The following is a 16,859-nucleotide window of genomic DNA, read 5'->3' as shown; positions in this document are numbered from 1 at the left end:
AGGAAATCTCAGTTCCAGGGCCCCAAATTGTCCCAACTGATGTCTAAGGCAGAGTGCAGCCACCAAACATGGCCAGTTTCAGGAAGGATTTGGATGGGGCATTAGGACCCTTGAACCCATGGTCAGCTGAGGAGACTTCCTCTGGCCTCTTCATGACCGTCACTATGTTGCAACCCCACATTCTGAGTGACTGAATTGTGGAGATACCCCCAAATTTGAGGAACTGTGACCAGCCTTTATGCTGGTCCAACTTCTCACAGCGATTAAGTGGCATAGCTGTGACTTCTGCACTCCGCCACTCCTCCTTGCTCCTTCTAGATTATCCACGCATAACACAGACTCTCTTGCATCTGTCATGGCCCAACCAATGGGGAAGACAATATGGCAACCACCATTCATTAAGGCTTCATGCATGCTCACGTGCTTAGGTGCTGTGCTAAGGACAGAGGTAGCAGTGCAGAGCAAGATGGCAAACCTCTGGCCTTATAGGAGCATACAGTGTGGGGCGGGAGGAGACAGGCAGGCAATGCATAAAGAAATATAAACAGGGGCATTTCAGAGGTGGCCAGGACTGTGAAGAAAGCCCTTGTCTGGATGATGTGAGAGGGCGACTGGCTGAGCAAGCCCTGATAAATGGTGGTCAGGGAAGGCTGAGTGATGAAGAGCCACCTGGTAGTGTCTGGGGCACAAGGCTGTCTTGGGGGTAGGAACAGCAGAGACCAAGTCCAGGAGGCAGGAACGGCTGGAAGGCATGTATGTGCTCCCTAGAGGGAGGCAGCAGTCACGGGGGACAGGGCTTTGTGGGCCTCAGGGAAGAGTGTGGATTTTGTTCTATGCCCTATGAGAAGCTGCTGAAGGGTGCTAGGCAGAGATACAATGTTATCTGATTTCTGCTTTTATTTTTTATTAATTTATTTTTTTGAGATGGATTTTTGCTCTTGTTGCCCAGGCTGGAGTGCAGTGACACGATCTCGGCTCACTGCAACCTCCGCCTTCCGGGTTCAAGCGATTCTCCTGCCTCAGCTTCCCAAGTAGCTGGGATCACAGGCGCCCGCCACCACACCCGGCTGATTTTTGTATTTTTAGTAGAGACGGGGTTTCACCATGTTGGCCAGGCTGGTCTTGAACTCCTGACTTCAGGTGATCCACCCGCCTCAGCCATCCAAAGTGCTGGGATTACAGGCGCGAGCCACTGCGCCTGGCCTGATTTCTGCTTTTAAAAGATCTCTATGGCTCTTGGATACCAAGTGGATTTTAGGAGGTGGGACAAGGATGGAAACAGGGCTACCAGCTTTGCTGCAGTTGCAGGTGAAAGAGGAAGGTGGCAGCAGAGGTGGGGACAGGGAGGAGGCCTCGAGATCTATTTTGGAGGCAGAGATGACAGACACAACTGACTAGAAATGAATCATATGCATACCCTCTGACCTAGCCCTTCCAGGAATGTATCCTTTAGTCCTAAGTACACAAAGATCGTTGAGGCATCCTTTATAATAGAGAATGGTCCACATGGTTATCAATGAGAGACGGATTAAATAACTAATAGAGCAGGTGTTCACCGAGCCCCAGGCAGCTCTTACAAAGAATGAGGTAGCTCTACTTTTGTACTTCTTTGGGCAGATATCAAGATATACATTTAAGTAAAAAGAAGCATGTTGAAAAATGTACATATAACATGAACTCAATTTTTAAAATCACTGTTAATTTCTATACATGTAGGTATGCATATATGCATAGAAAAAGTCTGGAAAAATAGGCACCTGACTTTTTATTTTTATTTTTATTTTTGAGATGGAGTCTTGCTCTGTCGCCCAGGCTGGAGTGCAGTGGCGCGATCTCAGCTCACTGCAACCTCTGCCTCCTGTGTTCAAGCGATTGTCCTGCCTCAGCCTCCCGAGTAGCTGGGCTTACAAGCACACACCACCATGCCTGAGTAATTTTTTGTATTTTTAGTAGAGATGGAGTTTCCCCATGTTGGCTAGGCTGGTCTTGAACTCTTGACCTCAGGTGATCCACCTGCCTTGGCTTCCCAAAGTGCTTGGATTACAGGTGTGAGCCACTACGCCCGGCCAGCACCCAACTATTAACAATGATCTCTCTGACAGCCTTTCCAGGACTTTCCTTTTCTTCTTTGTTTTTAAAAAAATTATTTAGTATTAGCAGGCATCCAATTTTGTAATTAAAAAAAAATGATACATTTAAATTTATGTTTAAATTTTGTCCCTCCTTCTTGCAAATAAATAAATTCCCTAGAGGAGTGGCGGGGAATGGTGGAGTGGAGGACCCTGGACAGCCAGCTGCCTGGAAAAATCATCTCTATCCCTGGAACACGTGTGGTTCCCAAAAGCCAATGACAAACAGCAGCACTCGATGCTGGAAGACAACGGAGGAGCATCTGTCTAACTCGAGAATAAAGTATCCAGCCAAGAGGTCCAGACTGGAAAGTAACACACCATCCATCTCAAACAGCCAGAAACCCAGGGAATACAGACGGCATTCATGAGCTCTTCTCAGAAAATATCACCCAGGTGACAAAATCCAGACCAATGAAAGAGGAAATCAAAATAAAGATAGAGGCATGGACAAGCTGTGATCAAAGGTCTAATGGTAAGCGCTGTAGCCACTTAAAGTTTGAATAAATACCAGGCAATTATGCACATTAGGGAGATGGACCAGAATGCAATGCTATAAACCTAAGCCCTTAGCTTAGCTAACAAAAATCAGGAGAGGGCAGGCAATGTGGGTGGCCTAATTTTCCACACCAGAAAGTCAACCCCAAATGCATCTCAAATGGAAACTAGAGTTTTTTAAAAATGGCAACTCTAACCTCTTATTTCCTAATGTATTAAACTGATGGCTATTTTAAGAAATAATATTTCCTGTGATAAAGAAATTTGAATTTCAATAATTCCTCCTGTTTCAATTTGGTTTCTTTTTCTTCTTTTAAATTAATGGAAATTTAAATGCCATGATTGTATTTGCAAAATATATACAGGCCAGGCGCAGTGGCTCATGCCTGTAATCTCGGCACTTTGGGAAGCAGAGGTGGGAAGATTGCTTGAGCCCAGGAATTCGAGACCAGCCTGGGCAACAAAGTGAGACCCCCAACTCTATTTTTAAAAAATTAAAAAATGAAACAAAAAAAAATTCCCTCTCCCCAAAGAAAATATATATAAAAGAGCAGCCTAGATTCGGTGTGGCTGGCAGCTTCTTCGCAAAGGAAACAAATGCATTTGCTCACACTGGATGAACCTAGACCCTTATAATGCTCACGTGATCTAAACCATCTGTCCTAGGGGCAGAGGGGAGACAAACTAAGGAGCAACATTCCCTGGAGGAAGCCGTTCAAAACCTTTCCATCTGGAAAGATGAGGACCTTGGGCTGGTCGCTTTGAAAGCCAATCTGCCTGTACTTCAAAGAGATACCATGCTGTGGGATCTACCAGGTGCTTTGAAGCCATCATCCAGAAATTTCTCTGAAAAAACATACTTTATAGCTTTGCTTCAAAATCTTGTTATATTTGATTTCAGTGTTCAGTGTTTAAAATGTTAAGTTCAAGCCCTTTCAACAGAAAGCCCTCTGCATGGAGGCCAGGCTGCCAACACCGCAGGTGGAGATCGGATGACAGGGACTGCACACAAATGGGTCTCCTCACTGGGGATCCAGGGAGAAGGTGGAGGGACGGACGCTGATACAAAGACTTAAAGGTAGTTTCTAGAAGAACCACTGACTGAAATGCAGCAGGGGTTTGATGGTCAGTGAATTAATGCCTTCTATGCCTGAGCTTCCTCTTTCTGCTGAACTAGGAAAAGTGACATCAGGCGACCATCAAACATGAAGTTTTTGCAATAATAGTATCAGTAACTGTAACATCAAAAACAATAGCTACTAATTGCTAAGCTTCTGTTACATTATCAGGCACTAAGCTGACTTATCTATGCACCTTATCTCATTTCTTTTTCTTTTTCTTTTTTGAGGAAGGGTCTTGCTCTGTCACCCAGGCTGGAGTGCAGTAACACCACCTTGGCTCACTGCAACCTCCACCTCCTGGGTTCAAGTGATCCTCCCACCTTAGCCTCCAGAACAGCTGGGATTACAGGTGCATATCACCACAACTGGCTAATTTTTAGTTTTTTTGTAGAGATGAGGTCTTACTCTGTTGCCCAAGCTGGTCTCAAACTCTTGGGCTCAAGCAATCCTCCCGCCTCAGACTCCCAAAGTGCTGGGATTGTAGGCATGAACCACCACACCCAGCCACCTTATTTCATTTCAACCTCCTAACACGCCAGTGCAGTAGGTCTCCTCATCTTACAGGCTTGGAGGACTTAAGTACAAGTTCAAGGTCACATGGCCAGTAATGGCAGAGCCAGGGCATGGAGGAATGACCATCTGACTCTGTATTAGTCCGTTTTCATGCTGCTGATAAAGACGCACCCACGACTGGGAAGAAAAAGAGGTTTACTTGACTTACAGTTCCACATGGCTGGGGAGGCCTCACAATCATGGCAGAAGACAATGAGGAGCAAGTCACCTCTTACATGGATGGCAGTAGGCAAAGAGAGAGAACTTGGGCAGGGAAACTCCCATTTTAAAAACCATCAGATCTCCTGAGACTCATTCACTATCACAAGAACAGCACAGAAAAGACTCACCCCATAATTCAATCACCTCCCACCTGGATCCACCCACCACATGTGGGAATTGTGGGAGTTACAATTCAAGATGAGATTTGGGTGGGGACACAGCCAAACCATATCAGACTCTAAAGTACAGACTCTTAACCATGTGACCATGTTTATTCCCTGCCTGGTACCAACTTGGAAGCAACTGGTCTCTAGAGAGGGATGAAAGTCAGGGGCACAGTGATTGTCCACTGACTTGCACAAAATTGATAAACCTGCCCGTAAGAGCTTTAGACACAAAGCTGCCTTGAGGCCACTAAACGTGTTCATGTATGTGTTAAGTTTGAGTGGATGAAGCATTAAACTCCTAACTCTACTTACAAAGGAGAATGAGCTGGGTCTAAGTTCTGGGCCTGACTCAGTTTACCCTGTGTCCCCAGGTGAGTTGCTGAACTTCAAGCCCTCACCTTTGCTATGGGAAAATGTGCCCTGATTAGCTCACAAAAAAAAAGGCTGCTGAGGGGACAAAACGAAATTAACAGCTAAGAATCAGTGTTTTGTGATTGCTTTAATAGGGTTCTAGTTTTTACAGAAAATTTAAAATTTTGATCATGGCATCTTTTATATCTCAGATGCTACTGAATCTGCCTATTAGAAGCTTGGATGCTTAGACCATGAAGCCACAGTGGAAACTTTAAGACAGTCCTCAAGAGCTAGCAGCAGTCTCGGGGGTAGAGGTCACTGACATGCAGGCAGAAAGGCCAGACCTCCCCAACCAACCCCCTGCCCCTGGAACCCCAATAATGTCTCTCATTTGGTTGGCAGTTTTGTAAAACTGGGAGTTGAATGCCTTGAGTCTGGCATATACTGCTAGTTGCGATAATTCCCACTAACTTCTCTTGTACTATATGAGGCATTTTACACATTCATATTATTAATCTGCCTGGACCATGAAGGCTTTTTACCCAGCACTGAAGAGTTAGTTGATTAATTTGTTCTTTTTTCTCATTCATCCATGTATTCAACACATTTTTTTTTTTTTTGAAACAGGGTCTCACTCTGTCACCCAAGCTGGAGTGCAGTGTCACGATCATGGCTCACTGCAACCTCGACCTCCTGGGTTCAAGAGATTCTCCCACTTTTTGGTTAGCTGGGACTACAGGTGTACACCATCATGCTCAGCTAATTTTTGTATGTTTTGTAGAGATGGGGTCTTGCCATGTTGCCCAGGCTGGTCTCGAACTGCTGGGCTCAAGCGATCCTCCTGCCTCGGCCTCCAAAAGTACTGGGATTATAGGCATAAACCACCACACATGGCAACAAATATTTTTTGTTGAATATACGTGTCCCCCATAAGCAGGTGTGACTGCTAGGTGCTAGGGATGGAGTGATGAACAAGACAGACTTACGGAATCTACAATCTGGCAACATCTCTTATGTAATCCATAACAGATTACCAGAGTAATGAGCGCCAAAAACCCAAACTTAGGGCTTGCCAGTCCATGTCCATAATAAAGTGGCTTGTGCCCTAACTTTAGGGTCAACTCCAGGCCTCAAGTGATCCTCCTACCTCGGCATCCCAAAGTACTGGGATTACAGGCGTGAACCACCGTGCCTGTCCTAACTCTGCATATTTTAAAAATCGCATTCCCGACCGGCTGGGCATGGTGGCTCACACCTGTAATCCCAACACTTTGGCAGGCCGAAGTCACTTGAGGTCAGGAGTTCAAGACCAGCCTGGCCAACATGGTGAAACCCCATCTCTACTAAAAATACAAAAATTAGCTGGGTGTGGTGGTGGACACCTGTAATCCCAGTTACTCAGGAGGCTGAGGCAGGAGAATCGCTTGAACCTGGGAGGCAGAAGTTGTAGTGAGTCAAGACTGCACCACTATACTTCAGCCTGGGTGACAGAGTGAGACTGTGTCAAAAACAAAACAAAACAAAACAAAAACTCATTCCCCTACATCAATTTTGATAGAACTAAGGCTAGGAAAATTTGAATTATACATGTGCTTTAAATACCTGGGCAATATTTTTAGTTTCTGACACCTTCTTACTGCCCCTATTCAACCTTTGATTTTCTTTCCATGAATTTTAATTCAAAGCTAAGTGTATTTATAAAGTACCCTGGAGTTCAGCCTCTAAAGTGCATCACTGGAGAAAAACCAAAACAATCTTTGTCTCAGGGAAGAGAGTGATAGAAGAGAAAATGAACTCAGGAAGTAGATGGGCCTGGGAGACTGCCCAATGCTTTCCTGGTTTGTGGGCCCCTGGCCAAACCCCTCAGCATCACCCTGGCTGAGCAATCCATAAGGAGATTGGATAGGGATAGCAGGATAGAGACCAAATATTAAGGAATGCCACTGGCTGACTAGAAAATTTCAGGAATTCCTGAAAGATAGAGGGGAGAGATCACATCCATAAAGAACTAAAGGAAAAGGAAACTGCAGATTAAAACATACATGGTGGGTTGGGCACAGTGGCTCATACCTGTAATCCCAGCACTTTGCCAGGCCGAGGTGGGTGGATCACCTGAGGCCAGCAGTTCAAGACCAGCCCGGCCAACATGGTGAAACCCCATCTCTACTAAAAACACAAAAAATAGCCGGGCGTGGTGGCACACGCCTGTAGTCCCAGCTACTTGGGAGGCCGAGACAGAAGAATTGCTTGAACCTGGGAGGCGGAGGTTGCAGGGAGCCGAGATCATACCAGTGCACTCCAGCCTGGGCGACAGAGTGTCCTGTCTCAAAAAATAAATAAATAAATAAAAACACAGACATGGTATATTAGTCTGTTCTCACCCTGCTATGAAGAAATACCTGAGACCAGGTAATTTATAAAGAAAAGAGGTTTAGTTGACTCAAAGTTCTCCACAGCTGGGGAGGCCGCAGACAACTTCCAATCATAGCAGAAAGCACCTCTTCACAGGGTGGCAGGAGAGAGAAATTAGTAAAGGGGGAAGCATGCTGGGCACAGTGGCTCATGCCTATAATCCCAGCACTTTGGGAGGCTGAGGTGGGCGGATCGTTTGAGGTCAGGAGTTCGAGACTAGCATGGCCAACATGGTGAAACCCCATCTCTACTAAAAACACAAAAAATTAGCCAGGCGTGGTGGTGGATGCCTGTAATCCCAGCTACTCAGGAGGCTGAGGCAGGAGAATTGCTTGAACCCAGGAGGTGCGCTGCTGCATACCAACCTGGGTGACAGAGTGAGACCTGTCTCAAGAAAAAAAAAAAACAACCTCCGGAGAACAGAGCAGAAACAATGAAAGAGAATGAAAATAACAGTAGTAATAATAAATGAAAAATTTCCAGTGCTAAAGAAAGACACAAGCGTGCAGACGCCCCTGGCTTCAGCCTACAGGTGAGCCTCTCTGCTGCCCCTTACTTAATATAGCTGGGGACAGGCTGCAGCCCTAAAAGCGGCCCCCCACTCTAGCCTCAGGGCTCCCTGTCACACATCTTGATGCTGAACTCACCTACACATGCACATGCACACACTGCTCCTTCTATGGAAGTTTTTACGGCCCTGAAATTTTTGCTGAAAAGGCCCACTTAGTGTTTTCAATGGGACAAAGATTTTGAGACAGATATATTCACATGGATGAAAGGTACACTCTCTCAAAAAACATTTTGACTCTATATGCAAAGAATGACAGATATTTCAAATATATAAGGCAAAAACAAATGCAGGGGAAAATTGACAAGTTCACAGATATCAACCAGATCACAGAGACAAAAAGTAAGTCAAGCCCTACAGCGGTGGTTTGCTAATGAGTATGAGAGTTTCCAGGGAAGCTTATTAAAAATGCAGGCTCTGAGCACTCCATGCCTCCTCCAAATCCAGTTCTATACCTATGGGTGTGGTGTGAGAATTCACGGCTTTAATAAGCAGCCCAGGTGATGCTAATATAGGTAGTCTGAGACCACACTTTAAGAATCACCCAGTTAAGTATTACAACTAATCGTGTGTGATTTAACAGATATATTGAGAACTTTGTACCAAAAAGAGAATGATTATTCTTTTGAAATATCATAGAACATTCATAAAAATAATCTGGTAGGCCACAAACAAAAAACCTCAGTAACTTTCAAAACCCAGAAATTAAACCATCTTTAATTTTAGGCCATTTTTAATCATAATGTGGCCAAATTAGAAACTAATATAAAACGACAGCAAAAAAACAAAACTAGATAAACAAAAAACTGTTTACTTAGAACGTTTGGGAAAACTCTCCTACATAAAGAAGAGAGGCTGGGCGTGGTGGCTCATGCCTGTAATTACAGCACTTTGGGAGGGCGAGGTGGGAGGATTGCTCAAGGCCAGGAGTTCAAGACCAGTCTGGGCAATATAGCAAGTCCCTGTCTCTATGAAAAAATTAAAAGATTAGCCAGGCATGGTGGCGCATGCCTGTAGTCCCAGCGGCTTGCAATGTTGAGGCAGGAGCATCACTTGACCCCAGAAGATTGAGGCTGCAGTGACCCATGATCATGCTCTGCATTCCAGTCTGGGTGACAGAACAGGACCCTGTCTTAAATGAAAAAATAAACATATAGGAGGGGAAAAAAAAACACCCTAAACTAATAAGCCAATTAGAAATAAATGGCCAGGTACAGTGGCTCACGCCTGTAATCCCAACACTTTAGGAGGCCAAGGCGGGCGGATCACCTGAGGTCAGGAGTTCGAGAGCAGCCTGGCCAACATGGTGAATCTCCGTCTCTACAAAAAATACAAAAAAAAAAAAAAAAAAAATTAGCCGGGTCTGGTGACACATGCCTGTAGTCCCAGCTACTTGGCGGGGTGAGACAGGCGAATCACTTGAGCCTGGGAGACGGAGGTTGCAGTGAGTCGAGCGAGACTCTGTTGCACTGCACTCCAGCCTGGGCGACAGAGCGATACTCTGTCTCAAAATAAATAAATAAATGACAATGAAAGTATTACATAGTACTATATGGTAAAATTTGCAGAGTAAATACAAAGTAATATTCAGAGGAAAATGTATAGCCTAATTGATATATTAGAAAAGAGTATGAAAATTAAATGGGCCAGGTGTGGTGGGTCACATCTGTAATCCTAGCACTTTGGGAGGCCAAGTGGGAGGATTACTTGAACCTAGGAGTTTGAGACCAGCCTGGGCAACATGGTGAGACATCTTCTCTACCTAAAACAAAAAAAAAAAAAAAAAAAAAAAGAAGAAGAAGAATAAAAGAAAAAGAAAAAATAAATTAAACATTTAACTTAAGTCAGGTTACAGTGGTGGAGGTCAGGGAGAACCAATGTGATACCAAAAAGTTTAAGAGAGGAATTAAGATGAAAGCAGAAATAAGCTGAAAAAAATAAATAAATAAATGAGTAAATGAATGAATGGATGACTAAATAAATAACGTATACTTGCTCAATAAAAGTAAAAGCTGGAGATGGTTTGGCTGGGTAGATATAGACAGCTTTTCATATTATACTCAACTTACTTCTAAACTGTTTGAATCTTTTTAAATGAGAAGGCACCCATGTATTAGGTGTTAGATAAAATGATACAAAATAATGTAAAAATTGTTTCACATCATACCTAAGAAATTCTAAGTCGGCTATAAATGCAAGATATTAAAGTTATTCTAATATTGATTCAGAAGTTAATCTTTATTTTCATTAAGATTGAAAAATATGCTTTATTAAGTTCAATTCATCCGGCACCTTCATTTGTAGAAACACCCTACTGAGGGATGGGATCACTACATCTCTTACTTCGGGACCTGTAATTCATGGGCATTTAGTGCTTGTTCAGCATCATTTCACATCATTCATGCTCATCACCAAATTATTCCTGCTCAGCTTGCCCTGTGCTGTCTGACCCACCTGCCCAGGGCCCTTTCTAATGCCATAAGCCAGCTGTCTTTTGGTCTGAGCTGTCCAGTTGGTCATCCCTGGGGGCCTTTGATGTTTCTGGGTAACAGACGGGCTAGGTCAAGAGCCACTGTCAAGGAGAAAGAGCTCTTCCTCCTGTCTCATCAGGAACTGACAAAGCTTTCATTATCTAAACCAGAAGTTGCAAGTTGGTAGTCTAAAGGCCACATCTGGCCAGCAGGTATTATTTGTTTGGTCCACAGGAAATTGTGAATTAGGCTGGGCATGGTGGCTCATGCCTATAATCCCAATGCTTTCGGAGGCCTACGCAGGCGGACTGCTTGAGCTCAGGAGTTCAAGACCAGCCAGGGCAACATAGTGAAACCCCATTTATACTATATATATATATATATAAGCCAGGCACAGTGGCTTGTGCCTGTAATCCCAGCTACCTGGGAGGCTGAGGTAGTAGGAAAGCTTGAGCTCAGGAGGTCGAGGCTGCAGTGAGCTATGATTATGCCACTGCACTCCAGCCTAGGTGACAGGGCAAGACCCTGTCTGAAAAACAAACAAACTGTAAATTAGTTGCCAACATAGAAATAATTGGGGGAAATCAAACATAAAGAACCCAGGCCAGGCGCAGTGGCTCACACCTGTAATCCCAGCACTTTGGGAGGCCTAGGTGGGTGGATCACCTGAGGTCAGGAGTTCAAGACCAGCCTGGCCAACATGGTGAAACCCCCGTCTCTACTAAAAATACAAAAATTAGCTGGGCATGGTGGTGTGCGCCTGTAGTCCCAGCTACTTGGGAGGCTGAGGCAGGAGAATCACATGAACCCAGGAGGCGGAGGTTGCAGTGAGCCGAGACCGTGCCATTGCACTCCAGCCTGGGCGACAGAGTGAGACTCTGTTTCAAAAAAAAAAAAAAAAAAAGAAAAGAAAGAAACCCAGAAACCCAGAAACCCAGATACCTGGTTTCTCTTAAACCTAGAAAGCCTGGCACCACTAGGCCCATATTTCTACACGATGACAGTCCACTGTGATTGTCTGCTACTATCCCCACCATTCCCTGCATGCCCTGACTGACCCACCTGCCTCACTCAGGTGATTTAAAATATTCTCTCACATTAAGAACATGTGCCAGAAATCCCAATATTTCAGGATCCAAACTACATATCTCAAACTGACTCTTCTACCCCAAGCAACACAAAAATTCCTTGTTAGATTATGTGTCCTGATTCACAGTTTGGAAAACACTCACTGTAATCATAACTCAGTGATGTGATGACTGAAGTCCCTTGTGTGGGCTGGTCAGGGTGCCTAATCAACAGCTATACCACTCACTCATTGATTCAATCATTCAATCCACTTGCTCAATGAAGATTTATTTGCAGACCAACTCTATGCCAGGCACTTTTCTAGGGACAAGAGACACAGCAGGCAATGAGACGGAGCACATGTCTGCTATCATGAAGCTTAGATCTGGGATGGGGGAAGGTGTTTGAGGCCCTAAATACTGAACTTGCAAAAGACCTAGAGCAATAGCTGGATGTGGTGGTGTGTGCCTGTAGTCTGAGCTACTTGAGGGGGATGGCTTGGGGCCAGGTGTTTGAGGCTGTAGTGCACTATAATCGCACCTGTGAATAGCCACTGCATTATAGCCTGGGCAATGTAGTGAGACCCCATCTCTTAAAAAAAAAAAAAAGTACTGATATGAGCCAGAGCTCCACAAACTATTATGTATCGTCTACTCCCATCGATGGATTTGTTGTTGTTGTTGTTTTGTTCTGTTTGAGATGGAGTCTCGCTCTGTTGCCCAGGCTGGAGTGCAGTGGTGCCATCTCGACTCACTGCAACCTCCACCTCCCGGGTTCAAGTGATTCTCCTGTCTCAGCCTCCTGAGTAGCTGGGATTACAGGCATGCGCCACCATGCCTGGCTAATTTTTGTATTTTTAATAGAGACGGGGTTTCACCATGTTGGCCAGGCTGGTCTCAAACTCCTGACCTCAGGTGATCCACCCACCTTGGCCTCCCAAAGTGCTGGGATAACAGGCGTGAGCCACTGCCGGCCAATCCATGGATTTTGTAATATGGGAATAAGATTGTCTTATAAACCATACCTAGGATTTACGATTTCAGAGCTGGCAGGTGCAGGAGATATTTAATTCACCGCTTCTTGTTAAAGGAGGAAATGGGGGCTCCAGAGGAGTATGACTTAGCCAAGGCCCCAGAGTGTTTATGGAAAAACCCAAGCTACCTTCCCAGGCTTGCGGAATCTGTCACTCGGTCTTTCTCCTCCCTAAAACAAGACTCGCAAACTCCGACATCCTCAGGAGGCGTAATGTTATATAAACTATCAAATAAACCACAGTGTTGTACAATAGGGAGTGGGGACCAGGCCAAACTGGGGGTGCATGCTCAGAAGAAAAGTTTTCTAAGTCCAAGTCAAACAGCAACAATGATAACCATGGCGTGCCACCAAACCGGCCAACAGAACACATCTGTGAGCTGAAGCTGGCCCTTCTAGTCACGAATCTGAGCCCTCAGTTTGGCCACACTCCCTCCCATTCCTCAGTGTATTTCTATCCTTATCCTGCATTTTAGCATATTTTTTCAAGTCATACCTAATCAGAAAGCCTCTCCTACATGCCTCTATTTTCTCTGCATTGTTTTTTCTCAAGTTTGAGCCACATTTTAAAATGTAACCAAACTTAGAAAAACCAAATAGGATGGGTACATATTTATTTTCATAACATAGTACTGTCTTAATATAATAACAATGCAAAATTAATTTTCTATTTATCTAAAATTCACTTTTTTATTTTTGTATAGACAGGGTCTTGCTCTGTCCCCCAGGCTGGAGTGTAGTGGTGTGATCATGGCTTAGGGGAGCCTCAAACTCCTGGCGTCATGCAATCTTCCCACCTCAGCCTCCCGAGCAGCTGGGACTAGAGGTGCAGATGAGCATGCCCAGCTAATTTTAATTTTTTATAGAGATGAAGTCTCACTATGTTGCCTAGGTTAATCTGCAACTTCTGGCCTCAAGTGATCCTCCTGCCTCAGCCTCCCAAGCACCAGGACTACAGGCATGAGTCACTGAGCCCAGCCAAATTTACCCATTTAAATAGTAAAAAACCTAAACAAATTATTCTGTATGTAAATATTTTGAAAATATATGAATACTTTCTTGTCTTCTTAAAAGACTATGCTGAACATAATTCAGTCTTTTTTTGATATTAATGGTCAATATTTTGGACACATTGACCTAAAGGCCAGGCATGGTGGCTCACGCCTGTAATCCCAGCACTTTGGGAGACCAAGGCAGGTGTATCACCTGAGGTTAGAAGTTTGAGACTAGCCTGGCCAACATGGTGAAACCCCGTCTCTACTGGGAAAAAAAAAAAAAAAAAAAATTAGCTGGGCATGCTGGCACACATCTGTAATCCCAGCTACTCAGGAAGCTGAGGGACGAGAATTGCTTGAACCCGGAAGGCAGAGGTCACAGTGAGCTGAGATCATGCCACTGCACTCCAGCCTGGGCAGCAGAGCGAGACTCTGAAAAAACAAACAAACAACAACAACGACAAAAAACAAATTGACCTATAGTACAGGAGATATTTTTAGGAGCTATTCTGCTTCTGTACTTCCATCTGTTATTTTTTTAAGGGACATCGTCTCCCCTCCAGGTTTCCAGAAGTGCAGAATATGGTTCCAAAGAGAAGGGCAGACCCCACCTTCCATCCTGTACCTTTCTGACCTTGGTGAAACTCTGTATTTTTGTTGCTTTTTCACTGGTTGGTCATCTTAACTTTGTACAATGTAGAAAAGCTTTTAATTTTGATTTTTTAAAATATCCCTTTTTTACAGTCCTCAAATCTAAGCCACAAAGTCCAAAGTATCTTAAAAGATGCTCCTTCCGTTGGAAGTGTGCTCTAATCTTCAGGTCTCTGGTTCAGAATCACTGGGAGTTCTTTTGTTAAAAATGTGCTACCTCCTATCTACAAATTCTATTAGCTTAAAAGTTCAGACCTAAAAAATGCATCTTAAACAAATATCCTAAGCGATTCTTATGCATATCCAACTTTGAGAACTGCAGCTTCATCTTTTCCTTATAACTATGGTTCTCAAACATTGCGACAAATTATAGTCACATAAGGACGTTAAAAAAGGGAACAATGGCTGAGTGCAAACCCAGAATCAGATCCTCTGAGTGGTAAGACCTGGGTATTTGTGTTTTTATTTAATTTTTACTCTTTATGTTGAGCTAATTATAGATTTCCCATGCCATTTGTAAGGAAAAATAAAGAGAGAGCCCATGTACCCTTCACCCAGTTTCCCCCAATGGTAATACCTTGTATAACTACAGCATAACATCACAATTGGGAAACTACATTGATACAATCCTACTATGCTGGTTTTTCTTTTTTTTTTTTTTTCCCCAAGATGGAGTCTTGCTCTGTCATCCAGGCATGATCTCGGCTCACTGCAACCTCCGACTCCCGGGATCAAGCAATTCTCCTGCCTCAGCCTCCCAAGTAGCTGGGATTACAGGTGCACACCACCACGCCCAGCTAATTTTTGTATTTTTAGTAGAGACGGGGTTTCACTGTGTTGGCCAGACTGGTCTTGAACTCCTGACCTCGTGATCCACCCACCTCGGCCTCCCAAAGTGCTGGGATTACAGACATAAGCCACTGCGTCTGGCCTTGTTTTTTTGTTTGTTTGTTTTGTTTTGTTTTGTTTTTTGTTTTTTAACTAGGTATGCTTTCTTTAGTAGAGATGGGATTTTGCCATGTTGGCCAGGCTGGTCTTGAACTCCTGACCTTGGTGATCCACCCACCTCGTCCTCCCAAAATGCTAGGATTATAGGTGTTAGCCACTGTGCCCAGCCATTTTTCTCTATTTCTTCTTTTGGTGATGCTTAGTTCTACTGGAGCAGCTCCTCTCCTCTTTAATGTGCTAGCTTTTTCTATTTTGAAAAAATGTAAAACCTACAGAAAACGTATCATGCTAGTATAATGAACACCCAGATACCCTTCACGTATATTCACCAGTTGTTAACATTTTGCCACATTTCTCTCCTTCTCTCCTCTCCCACTTTTTCCTTCTCAATATGTACACACATATTCTTGATCCTGACCCATTTATGCACAGCCCCTCATGCCTGCACACTTCAGCATGTGTCTCCAGAGAACAAGGACATTCTCTTACATGGCCACAATGTAACTATCAAACTCAGAAAATCTAACATCAATACAATATTATCTAATATAATATAGTTCATCTCAAATTTCATTCATTTTCCAAAATTCTCCTTTTATGTAGCAATTCCTCTCCCTCACACCCCTAGGATCTCATCACACTGCCTTATTGTGTTATTTCTTCACTCTCCTTTAATCTGAAACAGTGTCCTTTGTCTCTCATGCTACTGACTTTTTTTTCTTCCTTTTTTTTTTTTTTTTTTTTTTTTCTGAGACAGAGTCTCACTCTGTTGCCTAGGCTGGAAGTGTAGTGCCATGATCATAGCTCACTGCAGCCTCGACCTCCTGGGCTCAAGTGATCCTCCCACCTCGGCCTCCCAAGTAGCTGGGACTACAGGCATGCACCACCACACCCAACTAATTTTTTGTAGAGATGGAGTCTCCCTATGTTGCCCAGGCTGGTCTGGAACTCCTGGCTTCAAGCATTCCTCCCACCTCGGCCTCCCAAAGGGCTGGGATGATAGGTATCAGCTACCGCACCTGGCTGCCACTGACATTTCTGAAGACTCCAGGCCAGTTGTTTTTAGAGTATCCCCCTGAATTTGGGTTTGTCTGGCTGTTTCCTCATTGGATTTCGCTTTTGAAAAACATTTTTCATCCACATTTTCAGTCATGGATTCACTGAGGAGATATTTGGCTAAGGAGAGGTTCTCTCTATCATTGTTTAAAACATTATTAAGCATAACTGATGATGGTCACCTCTGAACACCTTGCTCCTGGGCATAACATCAATACCTCTGAACACCTTGCTCCTGGGCATAACATCAATAATATTCACAACAGACTGTGGCACATTCTGAGCAAAACCAGGTGAGTGCAATATTCCCCGCCTGTGACTGTGAATTGTAAGGAACAAGGAGTCATGAGCCTGGGCTTCCAGCAGGGGCTTCCCTGAGGCCTGGGTGAGCAACATTATTTCTTTATTCCTCAGTTTCCTCAAACCATAACATGGGAATGAAAATCCCTAGAACTTAACTCACAGGGTTAACGTCGTGATGGATGTTACATGCTCAACATGGTGCTTGGCACTCGGTAAGTGCTCATTTAACGTGAGCTCTTATTATTTAAATGTAACATCATTAAGTCAAATCTCTTGTGAATTGTTTTACATCTTCTGGCCAGGCGCAGCAGC

General features: G+C 44.0%; 1 protein-coding gene across 21 annotated transcripts in view; it reads right to left on the bottom strand.

The window, feature by feature from the left end:
- Window positions 1-16,859, bottom strand: part of KATNIP (katanin interacting protein) — a 232,361-nt gene that overhangs the window by 107,784 nt on the left and 107,718 nt on the right. The window lies entirely within an intron of this gene.

This window comes from Gorilla gorilla, chromosome 18, assembly GCF_029281585.2.
Source record: "Gorilla gorilla gorilla isolate KB3781 chromosome 18, NHGRI_mGorGor1-v2.1_pri, whole genome shotgun sequence".
NCBI lineage: Eukaryota > Metazoa > Chordata > Mammalia > Primates > Hominidae > Gorilla > Gorilla gorilla.
This window is presented reverse-complemented; position numbering and strand designations above follow the sequence as displayed.